Below are 10134 nucleotides of genomic sequence, written 5' to 3'. Positions count from 1 at the left end.
CCAATTGAGAGATTCTGTCATGATGTCATCTTCACAGAGTGTACAAAAGATTAAGAACACCTGCTCTTTCCATGACAGACTGACCAGGTGAATCCAGGTGAAAGGTATGATCCCTTATTGATGTCAACTGTTAAATCCACTTCAATCAATGTAGATCAGGGGCCCATGGCCCCTCTTTTGTAGGCTTATGGATGTGGGCACGCAGACCCACGAGCCACTGCAGCTCCTCATGATGCGTTTTTTTGTGGCCCCCATCAAAATTGCCCATACCTGGTGCAGATGAAGGAGAGGAGACAGGTTTAAGAAGGATTGTTAAGACATGGATTGTGTATGGGAACCATTCAGATGGTGAATGGGCACCATTCAGATGGTGAATGGGCAAGACAAAATATTTAAGTGCATTTGAATGGGGTATGTTAGTAGGTGCCAGGCGCAACGGTTTGAGTTTGTCAAACTGTAACGCTGCTGGGTTTTTCACAGTTGAGGTCTATTCAAATTCAAGACATTCAATTCAGGTATTAAAGTGAAATTCAATTCAATCATTTAAAAAAGGCCATCTAATTTCAATACCTTCTCAATAAACTCAAAAAGAGAAGCAATTTATGTGAATTTTTAACATTTTGGGATTTTAAATTCAAGTCACTTCCTGAATTAACTGACTTCAATTCAAATTGACCTCAACCCTGGTTGGTACGTCCTCCATATGAATTCCATATACAGTGGGGCAAAAAAGTATTTAGTCAGCCACCAATTGTGCAAGTTCTCCCACTTAAAAAGATGAGAGAGGCCTGTAATTTTCATCATAGGTACACTTCAACTATGACAGACAAAATGAGAAAAAGAATCCAGAAAATCACATTGTAGGATTTTTAATGAATTTATTTGCAAATTATGGTAGAAAATAAGTATTTGGTCAATAACAAAAGTTTATCTCAATACTTTGTTATATACCCTTTGTTGGCAATGACAGAGGTCAAACGTTTTCTGTAAGTCTTCACGAGGTTTTCACACACTGTTGCTGGTATTTTGGCCCATTCCTCCATGCAGATCTCCTCTAGAGCAGTGATGTTTTGGGGCTGTTGCTGGGCAACACGGACTTTCAACTCCCTCCAAAGATTTTCTATGGGGTTGAGATCTGGAGACTGGCTAGGCCACTCCAGGACCTTGAAATGCTTCTTACGAAGCCACTCCTTTGTTGCCCGGGCGGTGTGTTTGGGATCATTGTCATGCTGAAAGACCCAGCCACATTTCATCTTCAATGCCCTTGCAGATGGAAGGAGGTTTTCACTCAAAAGCTCACGATACATGGCCCCATTCATTCTTTCCTTTACACGGATCAGTCGTCCTGGTCCCTTTGCAGAAAAACAGCCCCAAAGCATGATGTTTCCACCCCCATGCTTCACAGTAGGTATGCTGTTCTTTGGATGCAACTCAGCATTCTTTGTTCTCCAAACACGACGAGTTGAGTTTTTACCAAAAAGTTATATTTTGGTTTTATCTGACCATATGACATTCTCCCAATCTTTTTCTGGACCATTCAAATGCTCTCTAGCAAACTTCAGATGGGCCTGGACATGTACTGGCTTAAGCAGGGGGACACGTCTGGCACTGCAGGATTTGAGTCCCTGGCGGCGTAGTGTGTTACTGATGGTAGGCTTTGTTACTTTGGTTCCAGCTCTCTGCATGTCATTCACTAGGTCCCCCCGTGTGGTTCTGGGATTTTTGCTCACCGTTCTTGTGATAATTTTGACCCCACAGGGTGAGATCTTGCGTGGAGCCCCAGATCGAGGGAGATTATCAGTGGTCTTGTATGTCTTCCATTTACTAATAATTACTCCCACAGTTGATTTCTTCAAACCATGCTGCTTACCTATTGCAGATTCAGTCTTCCCAGCCTGGTGCAGGTCTACAATTTTGTTTCTGGCGTCCTTTGACAGCTCTTTGGTCTTGGCCATAGTGGAGTTTGGAGTGTGACTGTTTGAGGTTGTGGACAGGTGTTTTTTTATACTGATAACAAGTTCAAACAGGTGCCATTAATACAGGTAACGAGTGGAGGACCGAGGAGCTTCTTAAAGAAGAAGTTACAGGTCTGTGAGAGACAGAAATCTTGCTTGTTTGTAGGTGACCAAATACTTTTTTCATTTTCCACCATAATTTGCAAATAAATTCATTAAAAATCCTACAATGTGATTTTCTGGATTTTCTTTTCTCTTTTTGTCTGTCATAGTTGAAGTGTACCTATGATGAAAATTACAGGCCTCTCTCATCTTTTTAAGTGGGAGAACTTGCACAATTGGTGGCTGACTAAATACTTTTTTGCCCCACTGTATAACCAGATGGGTGATCCTCAGGGATGTGTCTGCAGTCTAATGACTTTCCCCATTTCGTGATGAAATAGGCATGTCATCTACATAGTGCAAATGGAATATAGATTTTACATACCCATTTATCATGTATGACAACTGTTTCAATCTGTTATATTAATATTAATCAGATGATATCCTTCCCCCTCTTGTATCAGTGTGGAACTGAAAACAAACGGTCCAATTAAAAGCAAATCAATAAGCCATATAATCTATCAGGCATAATATATTTACAGTTGAAGTCACAAGTTTACATACACCATAGCCAAATACATTTAAACTCCATTTTCACAATTCCTGACATTTAATCCTAGTAAAAATCCCCTGTCTTAGGTCAGTGAGGATCATCACTTATTAATTTAAGAATGTGAAATGTCAGAATAATAGTAGAGAGAATGATTTATTTCAGCTTTTATTTATTTCATCACACAGTGGGTCAGAAGTTTACATGTACATACTAAGTAGTATTTAGTAGCATTGCCTTTTAATTGTTTAACTTGGGTCAAACGTTTCGGGTAGCCTTCCACAAGCTTCCCACAATAAGTTGCGGGAATTTTGGCCCATTCCTCCTGACAGAGCTGGTATAACTGAGTCAGGTTTCTAGGCCTCCTTGCTCGCACACGCTTTTTCAGTTCTGCCAATAAATTTTCTATAGGATTGAGGTCAGGGCTTTGTGATGGCCATTCCTGCCGCCAGTCTGCAAGGGGCTGCCAGTGCCGCCAGTCTGCAAGGGGCCGCCAGTGCCGCCAGTCTGCAAGGGGCCGCCAGTGCCGCCAGGGGCCGCCAGTGCCCGCCAGTCTGCCAGGGGCCGCCAGTGCCACCAGTCTGCCAGGGTCCGCCAGTGCCGCCCCTCAGCCCAGAGGCGCCAGAGCCCCTCAGCCCAGAGGCGCCAGAGCCCCTCAGCCCAGAGGCGCCAGAGCCCCTCTGTCCAGAGCTTCCGCCCCTCTGTCCAGAGCTTCCGCCCCTCTGTCCAGAGCTTCTGCCCCTCTGTCTAGTGGGGTCATTTAGTAGGGCCGCCATGGTTAGGAGGCCACGGAGGCGGACAATAAGGCGGACTAAGACGATGGTGTAGTGGGGTCCGCGTCCCGCGCCAGAGCCGCCACCGCGGACAAACAACCTATAGAGGAGGGTCTGGGTGGGCAAGGTTTTGCGGCCGGAGTCCGCACCTTTGGGGGGGGGGGTACTGTCACGTTCTGACCTTTATTTCCTTTGTTTTGACATTATTTAGTATGGTCAGGGCGTGAGTTGGGGTGGGCAGTCTATGTTTGTTTTTCTATGATTTGGGTATTTCTGTTTCGGCCTAGTATGGTTCTCAATCAGAGGCAGGTGTCATTAGTTGTCTCTGAGAATCATACTTAGGTAGCCTGGGTTTCACTGTGTGTTTGTGGGTGATTGTTCCTGTCTCTGTTTTAGGTTTTCATGTTTCTTGTTTTTGTTAGTCTGTTCATGTATAGTTTTCATCATTAAAGAACCATGAATAGAAACCACGCTGCGTTTTGGTCCGCCTCTCCATCACACCAAAAAAACTGTTACAATTCCAAAACCTTGACTTTGTTGTCCTTAAGCCATTTTGCAACAACTTTGGAAGTATGCTTGGGGTCATTGTCCATTTGGAAGACCCATTTGCGACCAAGCTTCAACTTCCTAACTGATTTCTTGAGATATTGCATCAATATATCCACGTAATTTTCCTTCCTCATGAAGCCATCTATTTTGTGAAGTGCACCAGTCCCTCCTCCAGCAAAGCACCCCCACAACATGATGCTGCCACCCCCGTGCTTCACGATTGGGAAGCTGTTCTTCGGCTTGCAAGCCTCCCCCTTTTTCCTCCAAACATAACGATGGTCATTTTGGCCAAACATTTCTATTTTTGTTTCATCAGACCAGATTACATTTCTCCAAAAAGTACAATCTTTGTCCAGTTGCAAACCGTAGTCTGGCTTTTTTATGGAGGTTTTGGAGCAACGGCTTCTTCCTTGCTGAGTGGCCTTTCAGGTTATGTTGGTATAGGACTCGTTTTACTGTGGATATAGATACTTTGTACCTGTTTCCTCCAGCATCTTCACAAGGTCCTTTGCAGTTGTTCTGAGATTGATTTGCACTTTTCGCACCAAAGTAAATTCATCTCCTGGAGACAGAACGCGTCACCGCCCTAAGCGGCATGACGGCTGCGTGGTCCCATGGTGTTTATACTTGTGTACTATTCTTTGTACAGGTGAACGTGGTACCTTCAGGCATTTGGAAATTGCTCCCAAGGATGAACCAGACTTTTGTAAGTCTACAATTTTTTTCTGAGGTCTTGGCTGATTTCTTTTGATTTTCCCATGATGTCAAGCAAAGAGGCACTGAGTTTGAACGTAGGCCTTGAAATACATCCACAGGCACACCTCCACTCCACCTACGTCAATTAGCCTATCAGAAGCTTCTAAAGCCATGACTTCATTTTCTGGAATTTTCCAAGCTATTTAAAGGCACAGTCATTTTAGTGTATGTAAACTTCTGACCCACTGGAATTGTGATACAGTGAAATAATGTTAAGGGAATTTTTATCAATTATGACTAATTATGTATACATTTCAATCAGGACTGACTAATCAGAATACTATTATGTTACTGTATATGTACTAATCCGAATACTATTATGTTGCTGTATATGTATGAGTTTTCTTTCCTGATCCCAGTACTGAATATAATGTGTGTGAATGTGGTCAAGAGTTAGAACAATGACTGTCTGTTCCTTGGTAGAAATGAATGAACGATATCTTCAGACTGGCTAGAATGCTTATCTACACAAGAAGACCTTGACTCATAAATTATATGATCTTTATAGGGAGAGACGATGTGAGAACCATACAGCCTTTGTACTGGAACGGAGATGGCACGGGTTGGTGCTGAAACTAATGACGTCATTTTCAGTTTATAACCTGTGGTAAACTGTATCGTGTTCAGTACTCTCGTGAATAAAGGCTGCTATTTGACCGGGCTCTGTCGATCTCTATAAAATAAGGGTCATACAAATTCTTATGAATTGACAGAGTGTTTAATTTTAATTGGGAATTAAAACAGAGGAATTAAATTCCTGCAAAAATAATCTGTCTGTAGACAATTGTTGGAAAAATGACTTGTGTCATGCACGAAGTAGATGTCCTAACCGACTTGCCAAAACTATAGTTTGTTAACAAGAAATGTGTGGAGTGGTTGAAACACTTAGGTTGGAGTCATTAAAATTAGTTTATATAAACTTCCAACTTCAACTGTAGGTGCCGAGAATAGAATGAGAAAGAGAGAGTGTACCGTTTGCAGATTATTTGATATCACTGTATTCAGAAGGAGACTGGAAGCAGGATAATGAGACAGAGGGTGTGTCCCAAATGACACCCTATTCAAATTGGACTCTGGTCAAAAGAAGCGCACTATATAGGGAATAGGGTGCTATTTGGGATGTAAACAGAGGGAGATAGGATGGCAGGGTGGAAATTCAGGCGTGTGAGTTGTGTACATACAGACATGAGACGCTGGACCCAGACCCTTGAATGGGAGAATATATAAGCTTTGATCAGATTTGCATTGTGTGATGAATAGTAATACCTGTTGCCATGATCACAAATTGCAGTCGTGAGTGTTGTGATGATAGATCTTAGAGGAAGCGTTTTGTATTCTGTTCTAGACTATACTGTCTGAAATAAGCATGTCTGAAACAGACTAAATGTGCCTGAACAAGATATCCCATTTATATTAGTCAGATATATTCCTCTGCAGAAGGAAGAGTATAGGCAAATTGACATGCTGAGACATTTCTCAGTTCCACACCTTAATGCCTCCAAGTAACCAAATGATTTTCATGGATAAAAGATGGTGAGCTTGACTCAGGGAAGAGAACTAACTCAGGCTGTGTGTCTCAAAAGGCACCCTATTCCCTTCATAGTGCACTATTTTGGGGCCCTGGCCAAAAGTAGTGCCATTTTGGGAAGCAAAACCTAGTCAAGATGAAGGGAAAGATTAGCCCATAGCACTGTTACTTAGAAAATGGTGCTCCTGTTCGGTTCTGTGCCAATTTCTCAGGTTGTAGTACCTGATAAGGGCCTGTACCTGGGCCAATTCCATCCAGGTAGTTTTCTCTCTCTTAAATGCTCTCTTCCCTTCGATTAGTCTCTGTGGGGCTCAGGGGTAGTCTGGTAATTATCAGACTGACTACAGTAGTGAACATGTAAGCTCGCGAGATAAGGCTGCTTGTGAGGCTAACTCAGGGGCTCACCAAAGAGGGTTGCCCTAAATCAAAAATCTATAGAGACATTTTAACTTTCCATCAACTAATGATCTGGTTGACTGGTAGCATAGTCACATGCCTCAGAGGATTTCGTGTTTGCACTTGAATGAAGAAAGAGTTTGAACAACTCAACTGTATAACCCTGGAGTACATAATGGTGGCTTGCTTCTTGGCGGGCAAGGGCTGACAGGAGCATTAGCAGAGACTATCATCTTGTCTCAACTATCTCGAAACTGCAGTGGTGGCTCTGTACCAGAGGAGGCTGGTGGGAGGATGGGCTCATTATAATGACTGGGATGAAATGAATGGACCAGAGTCAAACATGTGGTTTCTATATGTTTGATGTGTTTGATACCGTTCCATTTATTCCATTGCAGCCATTACAATTACCCTGTCCTGCTACAGCTCCTCCCACCAGCCTCTTCTGCTCTGTACAGATGCCTTGGATGGTCTGCAGTGAGATGAGAGATGTGTGACGGGATGCTGATATCGAGTGTGTGTTGATGTATGGCTGCATGCATACTGAGATTGTTTAATCAAATCACCGCCAGTCTCAGAGGAGGACTGCCTCCCAAATGGCAAAAAAAATCTGACTAGGGTGCCATTTGGGACGCAGTCAAGGAAAGCAAACCTATCTATTATGGGCCCGATTGGAGTTTGCCAAAAGGCACCCAAAGACTCTCAGACCATGAGAAACAATATTCTCTGGTCTGATGAAACCAAGATTGAACTCTTCGGCCTGAATTCCAAGCGTCACATCTGGAGGAAGCCTGACACCATCCCTACGGTGAAGCATGGTGGTGGCAGCATCATGCTGTAGGGATGTTTTTCAGTGGCAGGGACTGGGAGACTAGTCAGGATCGAGGCAAATATGAACGTAACAAAGTACAGAGAGATCCTTAATGAATACATGCTCCAGAGCGCTCAGGACCTCAGACTGGGGCAAAGGTTCACCTACCAATAGGACAATGACCCTAAGCACACAGCCAAGATAATGCAGGAGTGGCTTCGGGACAAGTCTCTGAATGTCCTTGAGTGGCCGAGCCAGAGGCCGGACTTGAACCCGATCGAACATCTCTGGATAGACCTTAAAATAGCGCTGCAGTGATAGTACCCATTCAACCTGACAGAGCTTGAGAGGATCTGCAGAGAAGAATGGGAGAAACTCCCCAAATACAGGTGTGCCAAGCTTGTAGCTTCATACCCAAAAAGACTCAAGGATGTAGTGACTGCCAAAGGTGCATCAACAAAGTACTGAGGGAAGGGTCTGGAAGGGGGGAACACCCCCCTATCCCCCCCTATCCACTTCGATGGAACAGTAGTGGAGAGGGTAGTAAGTTTTAAGTTCCTCGGCATACACATCACAGACAAACTGAATTGGTCCACCCACACAGACAGCATCGTGAAGAAGGCGCAGCAGCGCCTCTTCAACCTCAGGAGACTGAAGAAATTTGGCTTGTCACCAAAAGCACTCACAAACTTCTACAGATGCACAATCGAGAGCATCCTGGCGGGCTGTATCACCGCCTGGTATGGCAACTGCTCCGCCCACAACCGTAAGGCTCTCCAGAGGGTAGTGAGGTCTGCACAACGCATCACCGGGGGCAAACTACCTGCCCTCCAGGACACCTACACCACCCGATGTTACAGGAAGGCCATAAAGATCATCAAGGAGAACAACCACCCGAGCCACTGCCTGTTCACCCTGCTATCATCCAGAAGGTGAGGTCAGTACAGGTGCATCAAAGCTGGGACCGAGAGACTGAAAAACAGCTTCTATCTCAAGGCCATCAGGCTGTTAAACAGCCACCACTAACATTGAGTGGCTGCTGCCAACACACTGACTCAACTCCAGCCACTTTAATAATGGGAATTGATGGGAAATGTAAAATATATCACTAGCCACTTTAAACAATGCTACCTAATATAATGTTTACATACCCTACATTATTCATCTCATATGTATACGTATATACTGTACTCTATATCATCTACTGCATCTTTATGTAATACATGTATCACTAGCCACTTTAACTATGCCACTTTGTTTACATACTCATCTCATATGTATATACTGTACTCGATACCATCTACTGTATCTTGCCTATGCTGCTCTGTACCATCACTCATTCATATATCTTTATGTACATATTCTTTATCCCCTTACACGTGTATAAGACAGTAGTTTTGGAATTGTTAGTTAGATTACTTGTTGGTTATTACTGCATTGTCGGTACTAGAAGCACAAGCATTTCGCTACACTCGCATTAACATCATGTGTATGTGACAAATAAAATTTGATTTGATTTACTTATGTAAATGCAATTCTTCAGCTTTTAATTTTTTATAAATGACCAAAAATGTCTAGAAACCTGTTTTTGCTTTGTCATTGTGGGGTATTGTGTTTAGATTGATGAAGGGGAAAAAAACTACCTATTGAATCAATTTTAGGATAAGTCTGTAACCGAACAAAATGGGGAAAAAGTCAAGGGGTCTGAATACTTTCTGAAGGCACTGTACACACACACGCACACTTTCCCAGTGCTGTTCATGAGCAGATGTGTTTGTGCGTGCGTGTGTCATCAGCTGAGCAGCAGTCCAGAAGCCGTTTTAGTCCCGAGAGAGTGGGGCCATGGCCCTGTCATCACCCACAGCACCCTGATGGAAGCCTGCACCTCTAAAGGCTTAACTCAGTGCTTAGTGCTCGCTGTTATTAAATATTCATGTATTCAACCCTCTGGAAGAAGTACACTGAACTCGAAAACACTCTGGGTCATTTGGGAGGGAATTTCTAACATTATTTTCTTCAGATGCTAGTGGGGTAGTTTCATTCCACCATCTTGATCTGGGGGTGGGGGGGGGGGGTACTGTCACGCCTGCTCCCGCTCTTCCTCCCTCTGGCGCTCAAGGGCGCCAGACCCCCCAACATTATGCACTCAAGCCACCTTCAGTATGCACACCTGCCTTTCCCTGTCACGTGCATCAGCGCTCATTGGACTCAGGTGGACTCAATTACTTGTAATTTCCTTCCCTATATCTGTCCGTTTCCTAGCTCTGTTCCCTGCTTCGGGATTGTTTGTCATATGTCCTTGTTTACCCGTGTGCTAACGCTGTTCCTGTCGTGTTCTATGTCTGTTCCTGAATAAATGTTTGACTCCCCATACCTGCTTCTCATCTTCGGCGTCAGGTCCTTGCAATATTTACCATATCATATGGAGACAGGCACATAAACCTTTCACCATAAGTAGACATCATTTTAAATGATTAAATCCTTCCAATAGAAATGTAAAAAACTGTTTAGTTACAAATTGAACTATAATTAAATGAGTTGACTGTTCACATGGGATGATTTCACTGAACAACAAAAGATAGGGAATATTGAATGATCCCCAATTATCGATCGCAGCTCCCAAAAACGTTTTCAACATACATCTGTAAAATGATAGTCTAAACTGATGATAGTCTAAACAACTCCTTTGTAAAATCATTTATTTTTAAATGAAA

The sequence above is a fragment of the Oncorhynchus masou genome, chromosome 16 (genome assembly GCF_036934945.1).
Source record: "Oncorhynchus masou masou isolate Uvic2021 chromosome 16, UVic_Omas_1.1, whole genome shotgun sequence".
Lineage (NCBI taxonomy): Eukaryota > Metazoa > Chordata > Actinopteri > Salmoniformes > Salmonidae > Oncorhynchus > Oncorhynchus masou.
This window is presented reverse-complemented; position numbering follows the sequence as displayed.